We start from the raw sequence: 16,659 nt of genomic DNA on the forward strand, positions 1-16,659 counted from the left end.
AGTTACTGCAGCATTTTATGTCTTTCTTTGATTGTAACGGGGTGAAAGATGTTCCAAGGTTGTGTACAACACAAGTTTTATTTTATAAACTCCAACAGAAGCCTGGATTTTCCTCAAAACTGGTACTGCTGTGTGGAACTGCCAGCAGTTCACCTATCCATTCTGGCAATTAGATGCCAGAAAGCTTCCATAATCCATCCTACTATCTTCAAAAATGTGGCCTGATGTACCCTGGTTCTTAGTGTTGATGACAGGTAAACTAAATCAAGCAAAGAATCCAAAACCATAACTCAGTGAACAAACCCACTACACCTTGTTGCACATAGGAATGTAAGAGATGTCCAAAAAGGCACATAGAAATATCCTGTCACATTATTTATTACTTTGTTTAGCAAACTAGCAATTTATAATTCCGCAATGAACATCCCATCTTATGGAAAATAAAAAAGGAAACCACAACATTAACGTTATTAAAAAAACGTGATTTCTGTTCACCGATTGGGCAAAACAGTCCATCAGACCAGCTTGTTTACAAACCATTTAAATTATTTTTGAGGTAAAATGTTGAATTAACATTTTGAGCTTGATTGGAGAAACAGAGGCATATGCATAACCCATGTTTGTAGGCTGTGAATCATAGAAACATAGGTGCAGGAGTAGGCCATTCGGCCCTTCGAGCCAGCACCGCAATACAATATGATCATGCCTAATCATCTAAAATCAGTACCCCGTTCCTGCTTTTTTCCCCATATCCCTTGATTCCTTTAACCCTAAGAGCTAAATCTAACTCTCTCTTGAAAACATCCAGTGAATTGGCCTCCACTGCCTTCTGTGGCAGAGAATTCTACAGATTCACAACTCTCTGGGTGAAGGTTTTCCTCATCTCAGTCCTAAATGGCTGAGCCCATATTCTTAAACTGTGACCCCTGGTTCTGGACTTCCCCCAACATCGGTAAAAAAGGTTCCTGCATCTAGCCTGTCCAATCCTTTTGTATGTTTCTATAAGATACCCTCTCATCCTTCTAAATTCCATTGAATACAAGCCCAGTTGACCCATTCTTTCATCATATGTCAGTCACTCCATCTCATATCCATTTCATATCCTTCCAATTAACCTGATGAACCTACGCTGCACTCCCTCAATAGCAATAATGTCCTTCCTCAAATTAGGAGACCAAAACTGCACACAATACCCTAGGTGCGGTCTCACCAGGGCCCTGTACAACTGCAGTAGGACCTCCTTGCTCCTAAACTGCAGTAGGACCTCCTTGCTCCTAATCACGATATGCAAATCAGTGTCTACAATGTTACCGAACAAGGTCTGGAATACCTCAAATAAACAGAAATAAATAAGTTTTATCATAAATGTTTGCATGAGTGGGTCATACGTTTTAAATTAATGGCTAGAGTTAAGGAAGTAGGACAGAAATGGAAAGATATCCTGAATGCAACAAGATTCACAATCCCATTCCCTATAAATTTGAAACTTTCTCTCTTGATGAAGTATTTCCTGTTTTTGAAATCTGTGACCAAATGCAAATCCACCATCCTTGATGATGATTACTCACTGCTGCGATTTTCCCCGAGTGTCACTCCTGTTTCATTTCACGATCACCTAAAATAGTATCCTGTTTCTCAAACATTCCACCAAGGGAAGCAGTTCCTCCTTAATCACAGTTTCCAGATCTCTAATGGCTTTGAACAAATAACTCAACTTGCAAGAGGAAAAATAATCCCAGTCCATCCTAATAACTGAATTCTCTCTTTTTTTGGATCATTTATCAAATCTTTTCTTCACTCTTTCTGGGGCTTTCATATCCTTCCTATAATACAGAGACCAAAATTGGCCTCGATACACTGGATATGGTTAGTTTAAGAAGGAACTGCAGATGCTGGAAAATCGAAGGTAGACAAAAATGCTGGAGAAACTCAGCGGGTGAGGCAGCATTAATGGAGCGAAGGAAATAGGCGATGTTTCGGGTCGAGACGTCACCTATTTCCTTCGCTCCATAGATGCTGTCTCACCCGCTGAGTTTCTCCAGCATTTTTGTCTACCTCTGGTTATGGTTCGAGTATTTTTATAATGTTTTAACAGCACGTCCATCTTTAAAACCCAATGTTTCCGAGCCAAGGATCACAAATGTGTTTTTATTATTTAAAAAAAGACACTTCCTTAATTGGGCCTGATTTATTGCCAAGTCTCTCAGTTTCAGTAAAACTCCTGTCCCACGGTGCGAGTCCACCTATGAGTTATCCAGAGTTAAAAACAAATCAAACCCGTGGTAATCACGTAGAATGAACGTAGCGGGAACGTCGGAGCCCGTGGACGTAACTTAGCGACTCGTAACGCTAACGGCAGGTACTCGGGAAACGTGTTAACTTGTGAAAAATTAACGCTTGAAGGAAAATTTTAATACTTTTAAACTCGTTGTAATACCGTAGTAGCCCGTGAGTTTACCGTAGTGACTCGTGAGTTTACCGTGGGTTTGGCCTGAGTGCCAGAAGTGACATGTTGAAGATTAGTCAGATCTTAATGGAAAATTTTACAGTGATCTAACAATTCATTTTCAGTGATAATGCCTTTCAATGATTGATGCCAGACCTTGAACAAATGCAGTTCAAATGGACACCCGTTGCCTTAGCACAGCATGGCTTTTAATATTACTAACTCCAAGGGAAGGGCACGGATCAGATAGTGATGCAGCTCAATCAAACCAAACATTCAAGGCAGGCCAATGTTGAGTTGATGCAGCTTCATTGAGTTGTCCTGGTTTTCTTTGGAAGGCGAGTTAAGCCTTTCTCAGATGCAATCTTAATGTGGTTCATCTCAAGTTAACAAGTTTGAGCAATTTTGGAAGGATTGTTTCTTAAAACAAACTGCTCCAAAAGTTTGAAGGAAGGAATTGCAGATACTAGTTTAAACCAAAGATAGACACAAAATGATGGACTAACTCAGCTGGTCAGGCAGCATCTCTGGAGAAAAGAAATAGGTGATGTTTCGGGTCGAGATCGTTCTTCAGGCTGAGTCTTAGCCTGAAGAAGGGACCCGTCCCGAAACGTCGCCTACTCCTTTTCTCAAGAGATGTTGCCTGGCCCGTGGAGTTACTCGAGCATTGTGTGTCTATCTTAGGTTTAAACTAGCATCTGCAATTTCTTCCTTCCAAACTTCCTTCCTTCAAACGTCACCGATTCCTTTTCTCCAGAAATGTTGCGTGACCCGTTGAGTTAACTCGGCAGCTGGACAGAAGAAAAAGTGAGTAAAAAAAGGTTTGCCAAGGCTGCCTGTCAGGAATGATCACCTGATGCTGGAGACACCTGTGGGAATCTCACCTTGGCCTTTGGAATAGAGCAACCAACAACCAATATTTCCAGATTTCCAAGGGCAGGTCACTTCCCTTGTTTATGTGCCTTTCACGTTACTGCTTCAGAGGTTTGATGCGTTATGTGGGGCGGGGAGGGGGGTGGAGTGAATGCATTCCTGTTTGAATAAGTGTAGGAAGGAACTGCAGATGGTGGTTTACACCAAAGACAGACACAAAACGCTGGAGTAGCTCAGCGGGTTATGCAGCATCGCTGAAAAAAAGTCTCGACCCGAAGCATCGCCTATTCCTTTTCTCTGGAGATGCCGTCTGACCCGCTGAGTTACTCCAGCTTGTGTCCATCTCTTGTTTGAATAAGATTATTTGAAAATGAAATGATCCACACCATCTCTTAAAAATAAATCGCCTTTATGTGAAAAATAAACCAATTGCAAAACTTTGCCAATACGAAGGGGAATATCCTTTGGGGTCGTTCGCTACCATCCGCAGTCACGGATAAAACAGTGCAGGATATGATAAAGTGGCCAATACTACAGGTGTGAGGCGAGATCCCCAAAATACAGTCTGCCGAGCGATGAATATACAGGGGTGAGAAATGTACTAACCGTCAGCCTATATATTTAAAAATCCCAAAACTCGGGTTCAGTGAGTTTAAAAAAGTACATTAGACAAGAAACCTTTACAAATAGCGAAGCTTCGCATATGGCAGCACACACACATGATGAAAATGTCCCAAAGGGCGGAAACAGGCCCTTCGGCCCACTGAGCCAACCGTCAAACAAGAAATTCACCTAAACTCATTTCTGCCCGCATTCACATCAATTTCCCACCCGAGCCCCATTCGACCACTCACCGACACATCAGAGAGGGAGGGGGAGCGGGAGGGGAGTAGAGAGGGAGGGTAGAGGGAGGATGAGGGGGTAGAGAGGGAGAGGGCAGTGAGGGAGGGGGGTAGAGACTCCACCCCATCTCCCTCCTCCACCTCCCCTCACTCCCATTCCCTGCTGCAGCACCAGGTCATAGAGCAGCGCCAGGGCCTGGAACTCGGCCTGGTTCTCGTACTCAGCCCGGTCCGGGCTGTAGACTGCAGCCGTCAGCTCGGCCGCCGCATGCGCTCCAGTCCAGGACTACATCTCCGGGCTCGTTCCTGACCCCGTACCCAGGCTCGTCCTTGGTTCCACCGGTGGCTTCTTTCTCAGCCCCGGTCACGGCCCCATCCCAAGCCCCGGGCTCAGCCCTCACTCCAGCTCCAGTCTCGGCTCCAGCCCAGGCCCAGTCGCCGGGCTCGGCCCGCGGAAGCAGCCTCCCCACCAGGCACCGGGCCGTGGGGGGGGGGGGCGTGGACCCGAGCGAGTCTGTGGGTGGACGTGGACCCTAGGACCCCAAGCGAGGCCGCGGGCGGGCGGACTCGAGGACCCGAGCGAGGCCGCGTGCGTGCGTGGACTCCGAGCGAGGCCGCGGGCAGGCGTGGACCCGAGTCTGTGTGTGAAACTGGCTCCAAGCCGAGCCATCGTGCCCGCCCACCTCATTGTGACGTCATCAGTGGAAGCTTTTAAAGGGCAGGTTTTTGTTTAAAACTTTAATCAGCAATAAGTTGTGAAATAAAGCATAAAATCTTAATTGAAGCTGCTCACTGCTTAGAGGGGGAAATGTGTCAGAAAAGTCAGAATATGTAAAAATCTTATTGTTACCACGTAGTGTTTTTGCGAAAATATAAAGACACACCCACATGTACAAGATGAGTGTTTTAAAGTTATAGAGACGGGGAATCCAAAAAATCAGTATAGAATTTTTAAATGTGGCATAGAGACACTATCCTTCGCTTTGACATCCCAGGGAGGGAGAGTGAGAGAGTCACAATATAATACTTTTATTTCTGGCTGCTAACCAATTAATCCTATTATTAGCAGTGCATGCATTTACACCAGGGAAATAAATTGTGGTCAGTTTTTAATCCCCCTTCCCCTTCTAAAATAGATCATTAACATTTATCGTTATATATACAGTGCCCTCCATAATGTTTGGGACAAAGACCCATCCTTTATTTATTTGCCTCTGTACTCCACAATTTGAGATTTGTAATAGAAAAAAAAATCACATGTGGTTAAAGTGCACGTTGTCAGATCTTATTAAAGGTATTTTTATACATTTTGGTACATCTGTGTTTATACATTATCCCCCCCATTACAGCTGTGTTTATACATAGTCCCCCCATTTCAGGGCACCATAATATTTGGGACACGTGGCTTCACAGGTGTTTGTAATTGCTCAGATGTGTTTAATTGCCTCCTTCATGCAGGTATAAGAGAGCTCTCAGTACCTAGTATTTCCTCCAGTCTTTCCATCACCTTTGGAAACTTTTATTGCTGTTTATCAACATGAGGACCAAATTTATGCCAATGAAAGTCAAAGAAGCCATTATGAGATTGAGAAACAAGAATAAAACTGTTAGACACTTCAGCCAAACTTTAGGCTTGCCAAATCAACTGTTTGGAACATCATTAAGAAGAAAAAGAGTACTGGTGAGTTTACTAATCACAAAGGGACTGGCACCCAAGGAAGACCTCCACAGCTGATGACGGAAGAATGCCTTGTTGTACCTCCCCAAATATATTTAACTCACACTATGCTGGTTTAAATTCCATATACCATTTTTTCTTCCCAATTGACAAGAATTGACACAATATTTTCCTGTAATCTGATGATGTCTGCCTCACCATCAAGCTCATGGCTAATTCTTGAATTATCTGCAAACATCTTTATTGTCCTCTATATAAAGATCCAAATCATAAAAAGACATTATGAAAATTGGTAATAGTCTTTCAATGGGAAAAAAAAGTTAACAAATATCCCTTGCTTCCTGCTACTGATCCAAATTTACTTTCTCCCTTTGATCCCATGGGCTTATACTTTTTTTGACCAAATCTTCAGCTTTGACAAAATCCATGCAGACAGCATCAAATGCACCATGTTACATTTGCAAAAAAATTTAATCAAACATCATATTTTTTTAACATATTCAGGTCAACATCTATATTGGTTACAAATGTGTTATGGGATGAAATTACAACTCAAGGTAAAATAAAACACATATACTAGTATGTGAACTAGGCCATCTGGATACCTGACAAAGTAAAAGGTTCATCAGTGTTATTGCCACTCAACATTTATTCCGGCATCAAAATAATCACCAGCCCACACTCTTTCCCCTTACATCCAACTCTACACACTGATCATATAATTGAGAAAACAAATCAAAGCATTTTACCACTATGATAAATAAATAGTCCACTCCTGAGCTTAGGAAACATTTGGCAATGCTGCAGGTTTACAGGAAAGCTTTAATTCTGTCACCTGAACCACTTAACTGAATTGCAGCAGTCATTTGTTTCACATCCAATTACTCCTTTATTGTTAATAAAGCACACGGCATTCATAGTCACATAGAACTCACCAAAAGGAGAATAATTCTAACTAAACAGCATGCAGGGGAACTGAATGGGTGCTACTACAATGCATAAGGAAATATGAATTTATTTAACTTCATGTCCGTAGAGCTAAATTTCTGATCTCAGCCACGTTGCTGGAGTGATTCAGTAAGCAGAGCTGAGTACAATCTCCAGGCTTGGCTGTCCCACTGCGGCGACCTAATCTGCGAGTTTAGAAGAGTTTGCCCTCGACTCAAACTCGCACCATGGTCGGCACGTGGTCCTAGGAGGTCCTATGAGGTCACTGGAACTCTCCTTCATGCTCGAGGGAAGTTCCCGCATACTCGCGGCCTCAGTTTGGTCGAGGAAACATTTTCAGCATGTTGAAAAGTTTTCCGCGAGTAAAAATTGGTCGGCATGGTTCTTTTGAACTCGTAGTACAGTGGAGTGGGGTTGCTATGTAGTTACAGGCAGTTGAGGGCAGCCGTAGGCAATCTCCTTCGCTGACCGGGCATTTTAATTGGCTCGTTGGGAGTTTTCAGAACCAAGGAAAACCGACCGATAATGTAAAATTCCTGCTAAACTTTATTATAAGTTGTCTGGCTTGTTAAAAGTGTCTCCACTCCTGCCCCCCCCCCCCCCCCCCCCCTTACTTGGCACTAAGCAAAAAAAAAAGAAAGATTTCGCGCCAAATGGTTTTGAATTGGCGCCAAAGAAAAGAAAGGTCGGAACGGGAAGCAAGAGCGCAAGGAAAACAAGTGGGGCAGTAAGTAAGTTTCACCGAAGAACGCAGCCGAAAGCTGGAAGCCTAACCAGCAGGACAGCGACGGTGTCAACGTACCTGGAACACTTTACAGGGCTGTGCAGCAGCTACGGCAAAGGGGTAGAAGAGGCCCGGCAGCCACCACCGACTTCGGGTGAATTCCAGGGCCCTGTACTGTGTAGGCCACGGACAGGTCCGGTGACCGCCACCGACTTCGATTGTTTTCCAGGGCTGTGTAGCCCACAGCCAGGCCCAGGAGCCGCCACCGACGTCGAGTGAGGGCCTAGTTCCGGGTAGCCCACAGACACCGACGCAGAACACAGAGAAGTCACCGACAAAAACGGAATCACCCGGCTGGGAGCAGAGTCAGCCCGGTCGCAAGAGACGACCGCGAGCTGAGAAAGCCCGATCAGGAGCAGAGTCAGCCCGACCGTAAGCAGAAAGGAGGGTCCGGCCGTGCAAGAGAAGCGGACCGGCCGAGTGGGAAAGCCGACCGCAAGAGAGAAGCGGAACCGGCCGAGTGAGAGAGCCGACCGCGAGAGAAGCGGACCAGGCCCCGCGAGGGAAGCGGGACACCAGGAAAGCCGAGTCTTCAGCCCGGCCGGGAGCAGAGTCAGCCCGGTAGGGGGGGTGGGGAGAAAGTGGAGAAAGCCCGGTCATCCAAGAAACGGCCGAGAGCCGAGAAAGCCCGGTCGCAAGAGACGGCCGAGAGCGGGGAAAGCCCGGACGTGAGAGGAAGTCCGGCCCCGAGCGAAGAGTGGGTCCGCGCGAGAGAAGCAGGACACAGCACTCAAGCACACAGCACTGCAGCCAGCAAAGCCCACAGTCAAAATGTACGAGAAGTGTAAGAAGGCATTAATGGCTCATTTCTCGCAAAAACCTCCAAGGACATCCAGAGGCAAGGAGCCTGAGCTAAAGAGGGCAGGGAGTCCCTCAAAGGACAAACGGGAGGTGCAAAGTGACAAAAGTCAAGGGCAAAGTGGCAAAAGTCAAGGACAAAATGACGAAGGTCAAGTGCAAAAGGTCAAAGGCAAAGGGACAAAAGTCAAATGCAAAAGGACATGCCATCCAGAGGGCAACCCTAACTATTCAAGCCGCATTCAAGGGTATGAAGGTACGGAGAGAGATCCGGAACAAACAGAAGGCAGCAACGATAATACAAGCAGCATTTAGAATGCACAGAGTATACCGTCCATACAGGGCAATGAAATTGGCAGCTATAATAGTACAAACCCATTATAGGGCACACCTTCAAATGGAAAGTGATCGCAAAACTTACATGAAGGTACGCAGCAGCGTTGTGCTGCTTCAGGCTGCCTACCGGGGAATGCTTGTTCGAAAGCAATTGCGGTGCATGCACAAATCTGCCACGGTCGTACAGACTTATTATCAGATCCATAAGCAGCGTCAGTATTTCAAGAAACTAAACTGGTCTGCCATTGCTGTACAGCAACGATACAGAGCTTGCCAGATAGGAGATGTCCAAGTGAGACATTATAATAGTTTGAGAAAAACAGTGGTTTGTATTCAGGCCTTCTACCGCAGGATTAAAGCCAGATAATTGGTTGAGAAAATCAAGGCAGCATGCCATATGAAGTCAGTCTTAATGATGTGCATTACAAGAATACATTTCTTGATGCAAAAGGCGGCTGTAGTCACTCTGCAAGCTGCATATCGTAGTTACCGATCAAGGGTACGCTACAAAGCTATGCGACAAGCAGTCATTTCGATCCAAAGATGGTACAAAGCCACTGTTGTATTGCAAAGCCAATATAAATCTTACTTCTTGATGAAGAACCAGAGATGTGACAAATAGATGAACAACAGGAAAGGCTTAAATTATACAAAAGGCTTAAACGATATAGGGAAGACTTCCTCAAACTGAAATATACAGCAATTGTAGTGCAGTCTCACTACCTTGCTTATGAAGCAAGAAAACTATACAGAGCACAAATCAAAGCCACTGTTGTATTGCAAAGCCAATATAGATCGTACTTCTTGAGGAATAACCAGTAAGGTGATTAAAGAAGACAACGTGATGAACAACAAAAAAGGCTTAAACGATACAAAGAACAGTTAAATAAATGTGTGACAATGACCAAAAACCTGTTAATAGAAAAGTCTAATGAAGAGAGGCTTGTCGGTCGAGACAAAATTATGCAGGACCGATTGCGATTAGGACACTTCACTATCGTCCAGCATGGAGCTTCCTTCACTGAGCAATGGACAAATGGTTATGCATTGCAGAATCTCATTAAACAACAAGAGCAGATAAATACACAGTGCCAGGAAATTGAGCGACAAAGGAAGCTGCTAGAAAACGAAAACTTGCAGCCATGGGTCAGATCCTGCCTACAAAGAGGAAAACAAAGCAAATACATGAACCAGAAAATGAAACGCAGAATATCAGGAAAAGGAAGAAATTTGCAAATTAGATTAGGACATTTAAAAAGGAAGAAGCAGAGATACAGGCAGAGCTAGAGCGATTAGAAAGTGATCGCAATTTACACATAAAGGAACGGAAAATGATAACACATAAAGCAAGGGGTAATGTATTTGGTTTAAGGAAGATGAGTGGAATGAAAAATTATAAGTGCTAAGTTTAGAAATGATTATTACAGTTATGAGGATGTAATGTAAAATGACTGTAATAATATAAATTTGCAACAGTGTGTTAATCAATTATATTTAATGTAATCGAAATGGTGTTATCCGCCTCCAAGTTAAAGGGAGAGCAGTGTGGTGTATATTATATAAATGGTGTTACCTGCCTCCGAGTTAAAGGGGGAGCAGTGTGATGTATGTGATATAATTAGCATATGTTATGTCTTGTGCGAGGGGACGCATGAGCTGAGGGACACTCAAGGTGGCGTCCTGGAATAAAGTGCTTGTTAGTGTACTCCCGTATCTGAGTATTATTTTAAGTCAGTTCCAAGCACCCAAATACACAACAATGTGGAAAGATCAAAAAGAAAAAGAAAGTATTCTGAGGGATAGGTTATACAGGCATTTGGATGGGCAAGGGCTGATTAGGGATAGTCAGATTTTGTATGTGGGAGGTCGTGTCAATCAGACAAATCTGATTGAGTTTTTTGAAAACATGACCAAAAAGGTCGATGAGGGCAGAGCTGTAGATGTTGTATACATTGATTCCAGTAAGGCATTTGACAAGGTTCCGCATGGTAGGCTGCTCTGGAAAGTTAGATCGCATGGGAACCAAGGAGAGATAGAGAGGCCCAGGAGCGGTTGGAACGGCTGGTGCAGCGTCCGGGCGGCAAGTTTAAAAACGGAGCGCGGGGCTTTGTTCCACAGAGGCCCAGGAGCGGTTGGAGCGGCTGGTGCAGCGTCCAGGCAGTAAATTTAAAAATCGAACGCGGGGCTTTGTTCCACAGAGGCCCAGGAGTGGTTGGAGTCAGAGTTCAAAATAAGTGGTCTTGAGGAAGCCGCTGATTGGTGGAAGCGAACTAGAGGAAGGTGCTGATTGGGAGTAACCACAGGTTTGAATTTCTGCTTTCTGTTTGTATGTTTTAGTTAAGGGTTCAGTGAGTAAAAGGTTCAGTGAGTTAAGGGTTCAGTGAGTTAAGGGTTTAGTGAGTTAAGGATACAGTGCTTTTTAGTAAAGGTACAGTTTAAAGGATTAAGATTTTTATAGTGGGAGTGAGTTGATTTAATTTGGGGGTAAGCCATGGCAGTTGAGATCGGCCCCGTGGATTGCTCATCCTGCAACATGTGGGAGATCAGGGATATTGTCAGTGTCCCAGTGTGTGCAGCTCCTGGCAGACCGCATTGAACGGTTGGAGCTGCGGTTGGATTCATACTGGAGCATCCACGATGCTGAGAATGTCGTGAATAGCACACCACAGGTAAAAGTTAAGCAGACAGAAAGGGAACACGTGGCCATTAGCCAACGTAGCCGTAGGCGGGTAGTGCAGGAGTCCCCTGCGGTCATCTCCCTCCTAAACAGATATACCATTTTGGATACTGTTGGGGGAGATTGATCATCAGGGGAAGGCAGCAGCAGCCAGGTTCATGGCACCGTGGGTGGCTCTGCGGCACAGGAGGGGAGGAAAAAGAGTGGAAGGGCTATAGTAATAGGGGATTCAATTGTAAGGGTAATAGATAGGCGTTTCTGCAGCCGCAAACGAGACTCCAGGATGGTATGTTGCCTCCCTGGTGCAAGGGTCAGGGATGTCTCTGAGCGGCTGCAGAACATTCTGGAGGGGAAGGGTGAACAGCCAGTTGTCGTGGTGCACATTGGCACCAACGATATAGGTAAAAAGCGGGATGAGGTCCTACAAGGTGAATTTAGGGAGCTAGGGGATAAACTTAAAAGTAGGACCTACAAGGTAATAATCTCTGGATTACTACCAGTGCCACGTGCTAGTCAGAGTAGAAATAGGAAGATATTTCAGATGAATACGTGGCTTGAAAAATGGTGCAAGGGGAAGGGTTCCAAATTTCTAGGGCATTGGAACCAGTTCTGGGGGAGGTGGGACCAGTACAAACAGGACGGTCTGCACCTGGGCTGGAATGGAACCAATGTCCTTGGGGGAGTGTTTGCTAGTGCTGTCGGGGAGGATTTAAACTAATGTGGAAGGGGGATGGGAGCAGGAGCAGAGATATAGAGGGGTGTAAAATGAGCGTAGAAGCAAAGGTAGCAAGTTGAAAAGTAAAAGTGGCAGGCAGACAAATCCAGGGCAAAAATCAAAAAGGGCCACTTTTCAACATAATTGTATAAGGGGTAAGAGTGTTGTAAAAACAAGCCTGAAGGCTTTGTGTCTCAATGCAAGTAATAAGGTGGATGAGTTGAATGTGCAGATAGTTATTAATGAATATCATATAGTTGGGATCATGGAGACATGGCTCCAGGGTGACCAAGGCTGGGAGCTGAACATCCAGGGATATTCAATATTCAGGAGGGACAGAAAGGAAAAGGAGGTGGGGTAGTGTTGCTGGTTAGAGAGGAGATTAACGCAATAGAAAGGAAGGACATTAGCTTGGAGGATGTGGAATCGATATGGGTAGAGCTGTGAAACACGAAGGGGCAGAAAACGCTAGTGGGAGTTGTGCACAGGCCACCTAACAGTAGCAGTGTTGAGGATGGTATCAAACAGGAAATTAGAAATGCGTGTAACAAAGGTAAAACAGTTATAATGGGTGACTTAAATCTACCTATAGATTGTGTGAATCAAATTGGCAGGGGTGCTGAGGAAGAGGATGTCTTGGAATGTATGCGGGATAGTTTTCTAAACCAACATGTAGAGGAATCAATGAGAGAGCAAGCTATTCTAGACTGGGTATTGATTAATGAGGAAGGATTAGTTAGCAGTCTTGTTGTGCGTGGCCCCTTGGGCAAGAGTGACCATAATATGGTTGAGTTCTTCATTAGGATGGAGAGTGACATAGTTAATTCAGAAACAAGGGTTCTGAATTTAAAGAAAGGTAACTTTGAGTGTATGAGACGTGAATTGGCCAAGATAGACTGGCAATTGATTCGTAAAGGGTTGACGGTGGATATGCAATGGAAGGCATTTAAAGACCGCATGGATGAACTACAACAATTGTTCATCCCAGTTTGGCAAAAGAATAAATGAGGGAAGGTAGTGCATCCGTGGATTACAAGGGAAATCAGGGACAGTATCAAAACAAAAGATGAAGCATACAAATTAGCCAGTAAAAGCAGCCTACCAGAGGACTGGGAGAAATTCAGAGTCTAGCAGAGGAGGACAAAGGCCTTAATTAGGAAAGGGAAAATAGATTATGAAAGAAAACTGGCAAGAACATAAAAACTGACTGCAAAAGCTTTTATAGATATGTGAAGAGAAAAAGATTAGTTAAAACAAATGTGGGTCCCATGCAGTCAGAAACAGGTGAATTGATCATGGGGAACAAGTACATGGCAGACCAATTGAATAACTACTTTGGTTCTGTCTTCACTAAGGAAGACATAAATAATTTGCCAGAAATAGCAGGGGACCGGGGGTCAAATGAGATGGAGGAGCTGAGTGAAATCCAGGTTAGTCGGGAAGTGGTGTTAGGTAAATTGAATGGATTAAAGGCCGATAAATCCACAGGGCCAGATAGGCTGCATCCCAGAGTGCTTAAGGAAGTAGCCCCAGAAATAGTGGATGCATTAGTGATAATTTTTCAAAACTCTTTAGATTCTGGAGTAGTTCCTGAGGATTGGAGGGTAGCTAATATAACCCCAGTTTTAAAAAAAGGGAGGGAGAGAGAAAACGGGGAATTACAGACCTGTTAGTCTAACATCGGTAGTGGGGGAAATGCTAGTCAGTTATTAAAGATGGGATAGCAGCACATTTGGAAAGTGGTGAAATCATTGGACAAAGTCAGCATGGATTTATGAAGGGTAAATCATGTCTGACGAACCTTATAGAATTTTTCGAGGATGTAACTAGTAGAGTGGATAAGGGAGAACCAGTGGATGTGTTATATCTGGACTTTCAGAAGGCTTTCGGCAAGGTCCCACATAAGAGATTAGTATGCAAACTTAAAGCACACGGTATTGGGGGTTCAGTATTGATGTGGATAGAGAACAGGCTGGCAGACAGGAAGCAAAGAGTAGGAGTGAACGGGTCCTTTTCAGAATGGCAGGCAGTGACTAGTGGGGTACCGCAAGGCTCAGTGCTGGGACCCCAGCTATTTACAATATATATTAATGATTTGGACGAGGGAATTGAATGTAACATCTCCAAGTTTGCGGATGACACAAAGCTGGGGGGCAGTTTTAGCTGTGAGGAGGATGCTAGGAGGCTGCAAGGTGACTTGGATAGGTTGGGTTAGTGGGAAAAATGCATGGCAGATGCAGTATAATGTGGATAAATGTGAGGTTATCCACTTTGGTGGCAAAAACAGGAAAGTAGACTATTATCTGAATGGTGGCCGATTAGGAAAAGGGGAGATGCAACAAGACCTGGGTGTCATGGTGCACCCATCATTGAAAGTAGGCAAAGTAGGAATGCAGGTGCAGCAGGCAGTGAAGAAAGCGAATGGTATGTTAGCGTTCATAGCAAAAGGATTTGAGTATAGGAGCAGGGTGGTTCACTGCAGTTGTACAGGGCCTTGGTGAGACCACACCTGGAGTATTGCGTACAGTTTTGTTCTCCTAATCTGAGGAAAGACATTCTTGCCATAGAGGGAGTACAGAGAAGGTTCACCAGACTGATTCCTAGGATGGCAGGACTTACATATGAAGAAAGACTGGATGGACTCGGCTTGTACTCGCTAGAATTTAGAAGATTGAGGGGGGATCTTTTAGAAACTTTGACCGCACTTTAGTTTATGAATGGACCGTTCAGTTATCTGAGAACAGCTGGGAAGAAACTAATGAGGAGAGGAATAGATCTCCCCAAGTCTGCTATGCTATCCAGCAAGATTATAACTGATCTGACAAGGACCTTAAACTTAATTTTCAATACAGCTTGCCATAACCTTCAATTTCTTCTTACCTCCGTCTTATATGGATCTCTTTATCCAGTGCCTGTGCCCAGGACTGGCACAGGTTTGCTGAAATATTCTTATCAGATCAGGCTCCCAACAGATGGCAGTGTTATCCAAAGCCAATCCACAAATTAAATACAATACCAGATGAGGGACAAGAACCATTTATCAGTCAGGAAGTTGAAAACAAAATTGATTTCCTTCAGACGTGTCAAAAACAAAAATCTGTACAAGTTGTTATATTTTCCCTTCTTCTTTACAGGTGTAAGAGGTTTATGTGGCGAAGGCAGGAGAATGGGGTTAGGAGGGAGAGATAGATCAGCCATGATTGAATGGAGTAGACAATGGGCCGAATGGCCTAATCCTGCTCCTATCTCTTATGTTCTTATGACCTGACAAGTAATTCTCGTTTGCAATTCGGCAGCTGATCCATGTGTCCCATGGGAACCTGTCTTGTGTCTTTCCTTATGAAATAACCTTTTTATACCTGGAATCAATCTAGTAAACCTTCCCTGTAATACTATTTTCTCCTCTAAACAAAATGAGCAAAATTAGATTTGGTATTTGATAAATTAGTATGGCATTCCATTTTTTCTCAACAGTGAGACGGTTGAAATACAGTTACTTTTTCAAAAAATAATTCCCCTTCCATTAATGACTAACATTCTATTTGTCTTTTCTGGATCTGAAGCACTGTCACAGACCTAAAAAAATGATTTTGTTTCTCCCTCAACAAATAATGCCTCACTTCAAAGTTTTCTCAGCTATTTAGTTTTGTATAAATAATTAATTTATCTGTTCGTAAGTTTTGGAATTCACTATCAACAAATTACACTGGGATGATCAGGTGATGTCTTCTTCATACAAATGTGCAAAATTGAATCTCCCTCTCTCCTCAAAAATAGGCTGTTTTGGTGGTGTGGGAAGGCAGAGGGAAGGGGCACGTAAAAATTCAAAAGAGATTAAGAAAAAAGTGTTAGGCAATGATATTAAGTGTTAAAAATCTGGTGAATTAATTATTAACTAAAGAAAGCCATTATTTAATTGAATATCAGATGTGTTATGATAAATGGCCTTCTGTAGCTGCTATCTGCTCTGGACCTGCATTGAAGGTTTAACAAATAAAAGTTGAGTATGTCTTCAAGCTCAACTATCCATCATATCCAAAGTAGATGGTAGTTTCAAATTACAATTTGAAACAACTCCACATTAACAAGGCATGCATAATGAAAACATATTCCAAAATATGCTAACAATACTCATTGGCCCATATTTTCAATGGGTTGTAATATTCTTATCAGATCAGGCTCCCAACTGGTGGCAGTATTGTCGAAAGCCAATCTACACATTAAATACAATACCAGATTAGGGACAAGAACCTTCTACCAGTCAGGAAGTTGAAAACAAAATTGATTTCCTTCAGATTGGTGTCAAAAATAAAAATATGATCTGTGCAATTTGTTATATTTTCCCTTCTCCTTTACAAGTAAAATAGACTATACGTGCAGGAGTAGGCCATTCGGCCCTTCGAGCCAGCGCCGCCATTCAATCTGATCATGGCTGATCATCCCCAATCAGTACCCCGTTCCTGCCTTCTCTCCATATCCCTTCTCTCCATATCCCTAAGAGCTCTATCTAACTGATCAAGATTCCACAAACAATTTAACTTTAAGCCCGAAACCAAGCATTG

The 16,659-nt window shown here is 43.7% G+C and overlaps 1 protein-coding gene across 5 annotated transcripts in view; it reads right to left on the reverse strand.

The window, feature by feature from the left end:
* Positions 1 to 16,659, reverse strand: part of hdac4 (histone deacetylase 4) — a 382,917-nt gene that overhangs the window by 356,178 nt on the left and 10,080 nt on the right. For 2 of the 5 annotated variants that reach the window (XM_033024527.1, XM_033024528.1), the window contains exon 1: positions 3,801 to 3,811. The exons of the other annotated variants lie outside the window; for them this stretch is intronic. The gene's annotated coding sequence lies outside the window, so the exon portion shown is untranslated. Of the gene's footprint in view, positions 1 to 3,800; positions 3,812 to 16,659 lie in introns of those variants that run through there. 5 annotated transcript variants of the gene reach the window in all.

Source organism: Amblyraja radiata, chromosome 7 (assembly GCF_010909765.2).
Source record: "Amblyraja radiata isolate CabotCenter1 chromosome 7, sAmbRad1.1.pri, whole genome shotgun sequence".
In the NCBI taxonomy this organism is placed as follows: Eukaryota; Metazoa; Chordata; class Chondrichthyes; order Rajiformes; family Rajidae; genus Amblyraja; species Amblyraja radiata.